The following is a 13,242-nucleotide window of genomic DNA, read 5'->3' on the forward strand; positions in this document are numbered from 1 at the left end:
GAGCTAAGTGTCGCTGGTTCGATCTTCCAGTCAGGGCACATCAGAGAAGGAAAACTCTGACTCCAAAAAACCTCCGCTGCCTTGCGGCATACCTCTTCAGGGGAAAGGCTAAGGGAGTAAACCCCGACAGAAAATCCGGAGCCGGAGTCCCTAAGGCGGTTTGACGTTGTAGTCAACACCGGCAACTCCTGCGGCGCACCTGAAGCCAAGCTGTATTGACTCCGTCTTTCCCTTGGACCCTTCAGCTGCGAAGAGAGGGGGGGTCTGCTGCATGGGCAACAGCAGACCCTCCATATCACCCTGCCCAGGCTCTGTAGCTTCAGCTTCACTGGAGAGGACACTCCAGCGTCATCGCAAGATGTCGATTCAACACGGAAGGAGACACTGTCACTCCCGAGTCAGACTGCACAGCCATTCTCGGCGGTGCAGATAGACTCTTAAGAAGCTACACCATCGTCTCTCGAGATGGACGGCTGCCGACGTCTGTGGAGAGAGCAATTACGCGACCAAAAACATGCAATCAGCTGAAATATTAATAGAAGCCAGAAGCACCTGTTAAAAAGAAAGACCCAAAATACAGTCACGGTGGTAAGCCCCACCGAGACTCAATACCTAGTCTGAGTGCAGTTTCATTGTTCCAGGAGTGGAATCTTAAACCAATCAGCCTGCAAGTTCCTGATTACTTGTGAGGTAAGCTGCCTGAAAAGACCCCCTGCCTTCTCCTAAAAGATGACTGCCTGAAATAATCAACTCTTTTAACCTTCTTGGCCCACCCTCCCTCTGCATTTGAAAACCTTCCATTTTGTAACCCCTTGGAGCTCCCTTCTATTTGCTGGATAGGCTGCTGCTGCTAATTCATGGATCATTTAACAAAGCCAACTAGATCTTCAAATTTACTTGAATTTTTGTTCTTTAACCTACCTCACCACATTTGTGAACTGTGGAGCTGAGATCTAGCTAGGGTCTGTTAAGGTAGCTTCTTGTGGATGATTCTTTTGGAGTGGCATCAGTTGTGGAAAGCCCTAATCCCAAATACCATCAGCACAAGTTTTATTATCTTAAATTCCTATTTCAAAAACCTAAAAGGCTTGATGAAATTAGGAATTAGGCCACTTCTCCCACGTAGCAAGCAAGGAAGCCATTTGAGAAGGTAACATGCCCATGATTTAGGGTTTGGAACACAGGATATAGTGAACGAAAGGCAGGGTTCAAAATGGCTTTCCCTTTCAGGGATCTACCTGAAAGGAAAGGCAATCTTCTCCTGTTCCTGTTTTCAACTACAGTCAAGTCTTATGTAAACAAACACGGCTGGGAACCCTGGATAAGACATCCAACTTCAAATATCTTGATAATAGTTCCTTGAATGTGTTTTTTTCCTTTTTTATTGGCTAAATTCTCACCACTCTCCTGTATGTTTCTCTATGTTAGAAACAAAGACATAGTGACTCTCAAACCAGTGAAAAGTCATTAGTAACAAAGGGCAAATGTAATTAAAGGGTCTTAAGGGCAAATGTAATTAGAGGGTCTCTGAGAAGGGAGCTGACATCACTGGCATATCTGCAAACCACAGAAGGGGCATTTAGATAACCGTGTTAGATTGTAACTCCGGAGTAACCAGTAATTGAGAAACGGGGAAGAAGGAGAGGGGAGGGGGAGCTAATTGCGTTAGGGCGGGGAAGCTAATCGCTCTCACTTTAGGGCAAAGAAGATAATCACTTTAGGGTGGCAATTTCAGGATGGAAAAGATAATCACTTTAGGGTGGCAATTTCAGGGTGGGGAAGCTAAGACTATAAAACCAGTTTCCTTTGTCTACTTGGTGCGCACATTCTCCTGGCTGTGAGGGTGCGCCCGGCTCTGCAGACTCGTGAATAAAGGCCTCGTTTAACTGCTCAAGTCCTGTGTCCCAGTTTTTATTGTGAGCGTTTCTCACAATTTGGGGGCTCGTCCGGGATCCTCCGCCTGTGTGCGGGAAGGGCTCTGAGCCAAGGCGGGGAGACGCGTCCTACCCGCTTTTGGGTGGCCCGCTTGACCCAGGGCCCACCCGCCTCAGTGTCCGGAAACGACCCGAGACTTCTTGTTGGGACAGCAGTGGATCGACGCAGGGGGAAACAAAAGCAAACACCGCGGCAACCAGGCAACCTCGTGCACGGGCCAAGGTAGGAAACTTGGACTTAAGTACCGCCTTGGTGGTTGGGCATCCTCGGGAAGCTGATTGTGCGTGTGGCTGGTACGAGTTGTGTGTGTGGCTGGTACGAGTGTGGAGTGCCTCTCCGCTGGGTCCGCTGTCCCGTGAGGGAGACGGCCGGAGTGCATCTCCGCTGGGTCCGTTGTCCCGTGAGGGAAACAGCCGGAGTGCACCTCCGCTGGGTCCGTTGTCCTGTGAGGGAAACGGCCGGAGTGCACCTCCGCTGGGTCCGTTGTCCTGTGAGGGAACGGCCGGAGTGCACCTCCGCTGGGTCCACTGTCCCGTGAAGGAAACGGCCGGAGTGCACCTCCGCTGGGTCCGTTCTCCTGTGAGGGAAACGGCCGGAGTGCATCTCCGCTGGGTCCGTTGTCCCGTGAAGGAAACAGCCGGAGTGCACCTCTGCTGGGTCCGTTGTCCTGTGAGGGAAACGGCCGGAGTGCACCTCCGCTGGGTCCGTTCTCCCGTTAGGGAACGGCCGGAGTGCACCTCCGCTGGGTCCGTTGTCCCGTGAAGGAAACGGCCGGAGTGCACCTCCGCTGGGTCCGTTCTCCCGTTAGGGAACGGCCGGAGTGCACCTCCGCTGGGTCCGTTCTCCTGTGAGGGAAACGGCCGGAGTGCATCTCCGCTGGGTCCGTTGTCCCGTGAAGGAAACAGCCGGAGTGCACCTCTGCTGGGTCCGTTGTCCTGTGAGGGAAACGGCCGGAGTGCACCTCCGCTGGGTCCGTTCTCCCGTTAGGGAACGGCCGGAGTGCTCCTCCGCTGGGTCCGTTGTCCCGTGAAGGAAACGGCCGGAGTGCTCCTCCGCTGGGTCCGTTGTCCCGTGAAGGAAACAGCCGGAGTGCACCTCTGCTGGGTCCGTCCTCCCGTGAGGGAAACGGCCGGAGTGCTCCTCCGCTGGGTCCGTTGTCCCGTGAAGGAAACGGCCGGAGTGCACCTCCGCTGGGTCCGTTCTCCCGTGAGGGAACGGCCGGAGTGCTCCTCCGCTGGGTCCGTTGTCCTGTGAGGAAATGGCCGGAGTGCACCTCCACTGGGTCCGTTCTCCCGTGAGGGAACGGCCGGAGTGCACCTCCGCTGGGTCCGTTAGGTTGAGAACACAGCCGGATTCAGCCACGGGAATCAGCTGAGGATGGGAAATGGAAATTTTAGGCCTAGGGGTGGGGACCAAAAGTAAGGAAAAACAGACAATGGTAAATTATTGTTGTTTCCTTTGGCCAAAGGAACCCATTTAGGGGAAATCTGTCTCCTAGCCCCGATTTGGGTCTGATGAATGTTGGGTTTGTCAAGCCCTGGTCTTATATGTGTGTTCAGCTTTTTTGGATTGTTTGTTTGTTTGTTTTTGGAGAAAGAAGAGGGGGCATCGCTGTGTGGTTGCCTCTCGCTCGTGCCCCCAGTTGGGGACCTGGCGTGTGGCCTGGTCGTGTGCCCTGACTGGGAGTTGAACCGTCGACACTTGGTTCGTGGGCTGGTGCTTGGTCCACTGGGTCACAACAGCCAGGGCCAGGCATCAGCCTTTAAGGAAGAGAGGGAATATGCTCTCTGCTGATCACCACCTACCAGCAGATCCGCAGGTCTCTTCCCTGTAAAAAAGAAAAAGAGAAGGCCTGGGACCCTCTGTCCTGTCTCCCACTGCCTTATAGCCCTGGCCAGCCGGCGGCCAACTGGGCAGAGGCACCGTGGACGGACAGTACAGACGGAAGAGGCCAGGAACACCTAGCAGATACCCCACCAGCATCCGCCCCCATGACACCTACGGCGCTGGTGGCAACTTATCTAAATTAAGAAAGGAATTGAAACAATGTAAGCAAGACCTAAAGAACTTCCCCATTCCCTCAGAGCAGCCGGTTCCCCCTTAGGGAGGTCTCCATGGGTCCAGGACATATTAGATATGTCAAATGCTCCTTCAACAAGCACTGAAGTTAGAAACTTCAAGTGCAATATGAAGCGCTTGGTAAAGGACCCCCTTGGACTGGCAGAACAATTAGATCAGTTCCCCGGACCCAGCATATACATGTGGATGGAATTAATGTCTGTACTAGACATCTTCAGTGGGGAAGAGAAGGGAGTGATCAGACGGGCTGCTATGAGGATATGGGAAAGGGAACATCCCCCCCACCCCGGTCAGGAAACTGTCCCGGCCTAACAGAAGTTTCCCAGTATAGACCCTGATTGGGATAACAGGCCGGAGGCTAGGGCTCACATGAAAGACCTTAGGAGCCTCGTCATCAGGGAAATCAAGGAGTCCGTTCCCCATGCACAGAATGTCTCCAAGGTATTCGAAATACAGCTCCATCAGATCCCTGCAGAAGCTCAGGGACAAAATGAGGAAGTATTCTGGTCTAAATCCAGAGAATGCTGTGGGACAGGGACTCTTAAAAGTCACCATTGTAACAGAAACTGGCCAAATATTTGTAAGAAATTGCAAAAAGTAAATGAATGGGCCAAATAAAGCAACTGAAAAACTCCTTAGGAAAGCTCAGAAAGCGTATGTTAGAAGAGAAGAGGAGAAGCAGGAACTTCAAAAAGCTGCAGAATATCTCTGCAAATCTAGGAACTTTTAGCTGCCAGATACTGAGTTTAAGTACAGTTCTTCGCCGTGTGGAAAAGAACAAGGATTGGAAGCATGTTATGGTCAAATCTAAAGCAGTAAAGGGTATTTAGAAAGTTTGTGAATGTTGCAGAAGGTCTGAGGAAAGTTGTAATTATAAAAAAGAAAGTTATGGAAGCTTTAAACCTGGGAAAAGAAAACCTCAGCTGCTTGTGTTCTGTTTATGCTCTGAAAGGAAAAATTGAGGTTTCCCAGGGAAATTTTAAAACTTCACATGAAAGAAAGGGAATCAAAAGAAGTGTAAAGCATGTAAATGAAAAGTTTGTTAGAAATTTATAAAGGTTTTGAGAAGAAATTGTATGGTTTTAGTAATAGAAGGTATAATGCATGGAAATGCAGTTTTGAAGGACAAGGATTTTCCTTCACGCCTTTATATTTTTCTCCCTACGGGAACCCTCCAGTATTTGGCATTGTAAAGAAGTAAGAAGTGACATAAGGTTCCTTTGCATAAAACTAATAAGACCAGTTGCTAATGGTGGTTTTTGTCAGCCGAGGCTTTGACTGGAATGTCATGCCTGAAGGAGGCGTGCCTAGGCTAATGCAAGCCCATGAGGGAAAGGCCTAGCACCTTGGGTGGTTGTGCGGTCCATGGCAATCTTTCTAGGGAAGAAACAAAGGTTGCTTCCCTGATAAATGGCTAGGAGGAAACTTTAGGCACAATGGAAAGCTTGAAGAATTTGTAAAAAGCATGGGTTTTACAGGCAAGGCCAGATGGCAGGTATGTGGCTCAGCTTCTGTGCCCAGAGGGCAGACTAAAGGTAATCCTGAAGGTTCCTTGTGTAAGTTCCAGCAAAGCAGACTTAAAAGATTTATGCTATCAATGGCTGCTCTTGTTGTATTTATGCAAATGAACAGGCTAAATTAAAACGACTTAATGCAGTCCCTTTAATAACAAGGAGGGTAATCTTAGGGAGAAAAATCGTGATTTGAGGAAAATCACAATGATCAGTGGTAGACTATAAACTAGTGCAGCTGTGTCTATAAAGTTTATTTTAATTAAAAGTTTGTTTTCATTCAAAAGTTAAACCAGGTCTGTGACATTATCAATAATGCTTAATTTACAGGCAAGAAGAATATCAAATGCCTTGCAACTGGATATCTTCCCAATAAGACAGTCTTGCAAATTTAAAGACTGGTTTGTGAATTGTGTTGTGTGAATTAACATGTGTGTGTCTTTCTGTTTTCATAGGGCATAAGCCTATGATCTAATATCCTGAGTGGTTGTCTGTACATACAAGCCGCACTTAAGAAGCCCATCTGCATTGCTGCCTCCTGAGACTCAACAGTTTGGCTGAACTAAGTGGTTGGGTTGGTGAAGTATGGGTTGGTCAATGGGCTTCATTTTAAAACTGGTCTCCTTTGCCTAAAATAACTTTAAGCAAAGAAGCTCCTCCCCCAAACTGCCAGCCTCTCCAGTGCAACCCTCTTCTTCTAACACTTAACCAGCCACAGACCTTAAGTCAGGAACCCCTGTGGCTACCAGAGTTTATGGCTTAGGAGTGGATGTATCTGGCATAGATCCAGTAGGATGGCTAGGTCTTCACTTAGTGACAACTCCTCCTTCCCTAGAAAATCTAACTTCCCCCAGCCGGACCTCAGAAACTCCTCAGAAAAGACCCCAGAATGATCCAGCCAAGGTAAAAGTTTTTGAGGTGTTAGATCTCAGATGAACCTTGGAGATAGAGACTGGATACGGGGATGCAAATGCTTGGGTAGAATGGGTCAAATTTACCGTTAAATCCCTGAATAAAAGCAACTGTTATGCTTGTACCACAGGAAGACCCCAGGCACAGGTTGTACCATTTCCACTAGGCTGGGACTCTGACCCCTCGGGAATGGCCTGTATGCTCGCTCTCTACCAGGATGAGAATGCACGGGGAAACGGGACTTGCAGAAGCTTGTCTCTCCTCTTTCCCTCTATAAGGAGTAATGGAACTCAGTCACTCCCTTCATACTCAGTGGGGCCCATGAATTACTCTTCTTGCCTCTCTAGGTGGGAAGCGAATTCGGGTACCCCTGTGGAAGAACTCCTAATATGCACTCATACCAGAAATGCGAGACAGCTTTACAGTGGGGCCGGCGACTATATTCCCCTCCGAATCCCCAGAACAGATGTCTGGTGGTATGGTGGGCAGAGGAGTCTCTGGAAAATCCTGCCTAACAGGTGGAGTGGAACCTGTGCCCTGTTCAATTGGCTATCCCATTTACCCTAGCATTTCCAAAACCGATCCAGACTGCCCGTTAGGAAAAAAAAAAAAAGGTCAGTGGCGCCTGGTGAATCCTATAATCCTCATATCTATAGTGACACCATTGGAGTCCCCAGAGGAGTTCCAGATGAGTTTAAACCTAGAAATCAGATAGCAGCAGGGTTTGAGTCAGTGCTCTTCTGTTGATTAGATAAACTATATTTATTATAACCAACAGAGGTTTATCAATTATACTAGGAATACTATAGAAGGAATCGCTCAACAATTAGATGCCACCAGTTGAGTGGCTTGGGAGAACAGGATGGCACTGGATATGATGCTGGCAGAAAAGGGAGGTGTATGTGTAATGCTCGGGGGGCAGTGTTGCACCTTTATCCCTAATAATACAGCCCCTGATGGATCTATCACTAAGGCCCTGCAGGGACTAACTATCTTAGCAAATAAGCTGGCAGAAAACTCAGGTATTAACAATCCCATAACAGAATGGTTAGAAAACTGGTTTGGCAACTGGAAAGGAATGATCTCATCAGCTCTGGTGTCCCTCACAGTGGTAGCAGGTGTCCTCACAGCTGTAGGCTGCTGTATTATTCCATGCGTCAGAGGTTTGGTTCAAAGGCTAATTGAGACTGCACTAACTAAACAAATGCCAGCAACTTTTCATAATCTCCTCCTCCAAGAGACCAAAGGGAATCCTAACTATAAGGAAGAAAGTTGAGAAATCCTCCTTAAATTTGAAGGGATAAATAGAATGGTTTGAGTAGTCAATTTTCCAAAAGAGACAGGGGGGAATTGTTAGAAACAAGGACATAGTGACTCTCAAACCAGTGAAAAGTCATTAGTAACAAAGGGCAAATGTAATTAAAGGGTCTTAAGGGCAAATGTAATTAGAGGGTCTCTGAGAAGGGCGCTGACATCACTGGCATATCTGCAAACCACAGAAGGGGCATTTAGATAACCGTGTTAGATTGTAACTCCGGAGTAACCAGTAATGGAGAAACGGGGGAGAAGGAGAGGGGAGGGGGAGCTAATTGCGTTAGGGCGGGGAAGCTAATCGCTCTCACTTTAGGGCAAAGAAGATAATCACTTTAGGGTGGCAATTTCAGGATGGAAAAGATAATCACTTTAGGGTGGCAATTTCAGGGTGGGGAAGCTAAGACTATAAAACCAGTTTCCTTTGTCTACTTGGTGCGCACATTCTCCTGGCTGTGAGGGTGCGCCCGACTCTGCAGACTTGTGAATAAAGGCCTCGTTTTACTGCTCAAGTCCTGTGTCCCAGTTTTTATTGTGAGCGTTTCTCACATCTATGAGGTAGTTACAAATATTAAAATCTTGATTTGTTAGAAAACCCAAATATCAAGGCATGTACTCTGGAAGAACAATTAATATTTAGTATTTTACTAACATGTAAACTGGCTTTTCCAGAAAGAGTTAAAGTTCAGAACGTGCTGACACTTGATGAGATACTAAAAAGCATGCTCTTCTCACCATAGAGCTTTGTCCAGAATAAATATTCTGAGTAGGTGCTTCTTGAATAGAGAAGTCTAAAATCACATTTTATAAAGGGAATTCCCTACGCATCTTTACACTTTCTTTCTGAAGACAAATTAGAGCCTGAGTTAAAATCCCAAGCCTACTTCTTACTAGTTATGTGAGTAGAGCAACTTAATTAACCAGAGCATCAGTTTTCCCTTCTAAGGAAATAAAATGAAGTGCCCACCACATAGAATAGCAGTAAATAAGTTTGTATTTGTAAAGTACTTGGAACAGTGCTTGCAAAGCCTCAATAACTAATCTCACGTAAATAGAGCTTTAACCCTTAACAAACTCACAAATTACAAAAATTTAAGGTAATTCAAAAGTCTGGATTAGCCCAGAGGACTCCAAACCACATAGCAGACACTCAAACGTGTGCTAAGTGATGATAACTCTGGGTTGAGTGTGAAGGTATTAAGAGTCCTGTCGAAGCAGAATTAAAGTGACAGGACCTACTGGTCAAGATGGCAGCATAGGTAAACACGGCTTGCCTCTTCGCACAACCACATCAAAAGTACGACTAAATTAAAGAACAACCATCACTCAGAACCGAGTTGAATGGAAGTCTGACAACTACAGAATTAAAGAAACCACATCCATCCGGACCGGTAGGAGGGGTGGAGACGCGGAACAGGCTGGTCCCTCACCCACGAGTGGTGGATAAAAACTCAGAAGGGATATCTTGGGAGTGAGGAGTCCCAGCCGCACTCCAGGCCCCCGAGCCCAGGGTTCCAGGGCCAGGAAGATAAGTCCCCACAATTTCTGGCTGCAAAAGCCAGTAGGGATTAAGTCAGTGGAAGAAACTGCTGGAATACCAAGCATTTCCTCTTAAAGAACCCACGCGCACGAACTTACTCAGACACACCCCTTCTGAGCTCCAGCACTGGGGTAGCAACTTGAAAGACACCAATGACATACAGGGAGGAAATGAAGTGTCTGGCATCAAGGTGAGAACTGGGGGACAACTTTTTTCCAGACAGAAAGGTGGGCAGAGCCACAGAACTGGCATATTGGTGCCACATCTGAGACTCCATCAACCCAGCTAACACTGTTTGCCTCACCCTGTAGATCCTCTGAGACTGTCCCAGCCACCTTACAGCTGTTCACAGCTTTTCCCTATGAATGGTTAGTCTTGGTTCATGCTTCACAACTTCCTAAATCCTCTCAAACAAGCGACAGCTGGCCTCAGTGAGTTCCCAGCCCCCATAGCTCTTGGTAAGTGGCCCCCGGCAGGGCACTAACTACAGCAACTCTAGATTCACAGCTTGGTTTTGCCTGGGAACCTCCAAGCCCAGCACAAGTATCAGCCATCTCAGATTGCTCTATAGTTCAGGCAGGGTGGTCCCGGGCAAAACACAGGTGGGGGCTGACCTTGGCCTGCAAACCCCAGGGACTGCACACCTAGTAAACAGCTACAGACCAAGTTGGAGCACCACCACCCTGCCCCTGCACAGCTGATCCTCCATGGAGGGTGGAGGTTGGTGGTGAGTATTCACAGTCAATCCTTGTAACTGACTGGCCTGGGCAAATCTTTTCCATTTACCTGCCAACAGCAACCAAGGCACAACTACAAGAGGAGGGTGTACTCAACCCAAACGAAGGGCACACCTTGAGTACCCAGCTTGGGTGATAGGGAAGGCTATGCCACTAGGCCTTACAGGACACCACACTACCAAGACAGGGAGTCATAGCAGTTCTACCTAATACATAGAAACAAACAAAGGGAGGCTGCCAAAATGAAGAAACAAAGAAACGTGGCCCAAATAAAAGAACAGATCAAAACTCCAGGAAAAGAACCAAACAAAATGGAGATAAGCAATCTATTAGATGCAGAGTTCAAAACACTGGTTATAAGGATGTTCAAGGAACTTAGTGAGGACCCCAAGAGCATAAAAAAGATCCAGTAACAAACAAAGGATACACTAATTGAAATAAAGAACAAGTTACAGGGAAACAACAGTAGAGTGGATGAAGCCGAGAATCAAATCAATGATTTGGAACAGAAGGAAGCAAAAACAACCAATCAGAACTACAAGGAGAAAAAATAATCCAAAAAAAAAACTAGGATAGTATAAGCAGCCTTTGGGACAATTTCAAGAGGTCCAACATTCGTGTCATAGGGGTGCCAGAATGAGAAGAAGAAGAGCAAGAAATTGGAAATCTATGTGAAAAAATAATGAAAGGAAACCTCCCTAATTTGGCAAAGGAAATAGGCATGCAAGTCCAGGAAGCACAGAGCGTCCCAAAGAAGATGGATGCAAAGAGGCCCACTCCAAGACACATCATAATTAAACTGCCAAAGTTTAAAGATAAAGAGAGAATCTTAAAAGCCGCAGGAGAAAAGCAGTTAGTTACTTGCAGGGGAGTTCTCATAAGGCAGCTGATTTCTCCAAGGAAACTTTGCAGGCTAGAACTAACTGGCAAGAAATATTCAAAGTCATGAAAAGCAGGGACCTATAGCCAAGATTGCTCTACTCGGCAATGATATCATTTAGAATCAAAGGGCAGATAAAGAACTTCCCAGACAAGAACAAAATAGAGGAGTTCGTCATAATCAAACCATCATTATATGAAATGTTAAAGGGACTTATTTAAGAAAAGATCAAAACTATGAACAATAAAATGGTAATAAATGCATATCAGCAGTTGAATCTAAAAAACAAACTAAGCAGAGAAGAACAGAGAATCATGGATACTGAGTTTTGATTGTTGCCACATGGGAGGGGGGTGTTGAGGAATACTGTAGGTGAAGAGATAAGTACACATAGGTAGTTACAGAATAGCCAAGGGGATATAAAGTACGGTATAGAAAATGTAGCAGCCAAAGAATTTATACACAGGACCCATAGACATGAACACTGGTGTGGGGATTGCCTAAGGGAGTGGGGGCGTGCTTGGTGGACAGGGACAAAGAGAAAAATTGGGACAACTGTAATAGCACAATCAACAAAATATAATTAAAAAAATTTTTAGCCTTGGCTGGTGTGGGTCAGTGGATTGAGCATTGGCCTGTGAACCAAGTGTCGCTGGTTCGATTCCCAGTCAGGGCACATGACTAGGTGGCATGCCAGGTCCCCAGTTAGGTGTGCGTGAGAGCCAACCACACATTGATGTTTCTCTCCCTCTCTCCTTTCCCCTCTTTCTAAAAATAAATAAAATAAAACAATAAAAAGATATGTATTTAAAATACATTTAAAAAAATTTTTAAGTGACAATTTTAAGCATGATCTCGTTCTTCCAATTAGCTGAACAAAAATCCAAAAGGACAGCAGCTAAGGTGAATAGCGAACATTTGGTGATATCTCCCATATGCCCCAGGGGTAGATAAAGGCACTGGGAGTCCACGCGGGACTGAGTTTACCCTGCTGACACACACAATGGCGCTCAGACAGACCTTAAGAAAACCTAGAGGAAAGCTCCAGAGGCAGCCTCCTCGAGGGCAAGAGGACAGTGGTCTGCGTGTAGTGAACCGAAACACGACACCAAGGAACTGATATAGATCGGTCTCTTCACTCTACTTGAAATGTGACTCTCAGCGCTCCTGGAGAGCGCGGTGCGGTCGGGCACAGTAACCAAGAGAATCTGCGCCCGACCGTGTAGGTAAGGTGCTTTGAAGTCACCTGGTGAACGACACGCGAGACCAACGCCAAACGGGGAGCACACGAGCTGGTCCGTGCTGGCGAAAGTACTCCGCCGAGAAACCCAGCCCCCCAAAAGGGGGAGGGTGGGCAGGGCCGCTAAGTGCAGCCGCAGGCCGGGTCAGCGCCCGGCTCGGCGTCGACGCCCGGGGGGAGGGGCGGGAGTGGGCGTGGCGGGCGCCGAGGCCAGACTGCCGCAGGCCGCCCGGCTCTGCGCAACCCGGGGAAGACCGGAGCCGAGAAATCCGGTACCAGCTCTACCCGCGGTCGCCCCAGCCCGGCACACAGAACACGGAGGCCCGGCGGCCCCCGCCCCCGACGCTCCCAGAACTCAGCCAACAGACGCGCGGCTGCCGACGCCCCCAAACCCGGCGCCGCTGACGTCAGGCTGACCTCAGACGTGACGCCGCGGCGGGGCGGGGCTGGAGGGCGCTTCCGGAGCACGCGCTGGGCGAGGGCCGCTGACGTCGGGCTCAGGTGCGCGCGCTCGGGGAGCGCGGCCCAGGTGGCGGCCCACATTTCCAGGTGGCATCCTGCAGCGGTAAGGGGTGAGCCGGGGCGCGGACGCGGGGTGCCGCAGGGGCCGGGTTTAGAGGAGCGACGGGAGGGGTCCTCGGCGTGCACTCACGTGACCGGCGGGGAGGTTTGAGTGGGGGCGGCGGGGCGGGTTGGCCCTCGAGAGCGAGGCGAATTGTTCCGCCCCACACCTGGCGGGGCTGCCCGTCCCAGGGCAGGATTTTCCCTCGGGCTAGGGCCAGACCTGCGTGCCACTTCCCCAGCCAGCCTGGCTCTTTGTGGTGGCCCGTCTGACCGCCGGAGCTGACCGGGGTTGTCTCCCCCGCAGGGCCGCGGCGAGAAGGTGAGAGTCCACGCTTTTTGAGGGAGCCGCGCCCGCTTCGGTCCGTGCCCTGCGGGGCCCCACCGCACCCGAGGGGATGGAGAGCCGCCCGGGAGGCCCCAGCGCCGCCTGTGATCCCACGCTGGCCGGCCCTCGCTAGCTGCTCGAATTCTCCGTTTTATCCACCAGCTAGGCCTTGTCTCCTGAGTCAGTGGCGTTGTGATTCCGAAGAAAT

This window comes from Furipterus horrens, unplaced genomic scaffold (assembly GCF_987537825.1).
Source record: "Furipterus horrens unplaced genomic scaffold, mFurHor1.1.pri manual_scaffold_4, whole genome shotgun sequence".
NCBI lineage: Eukaryota > Metazoa > Chordata > Mammalia > Chiroptera > Furipteridae > Furipterus > Furipterus horrens.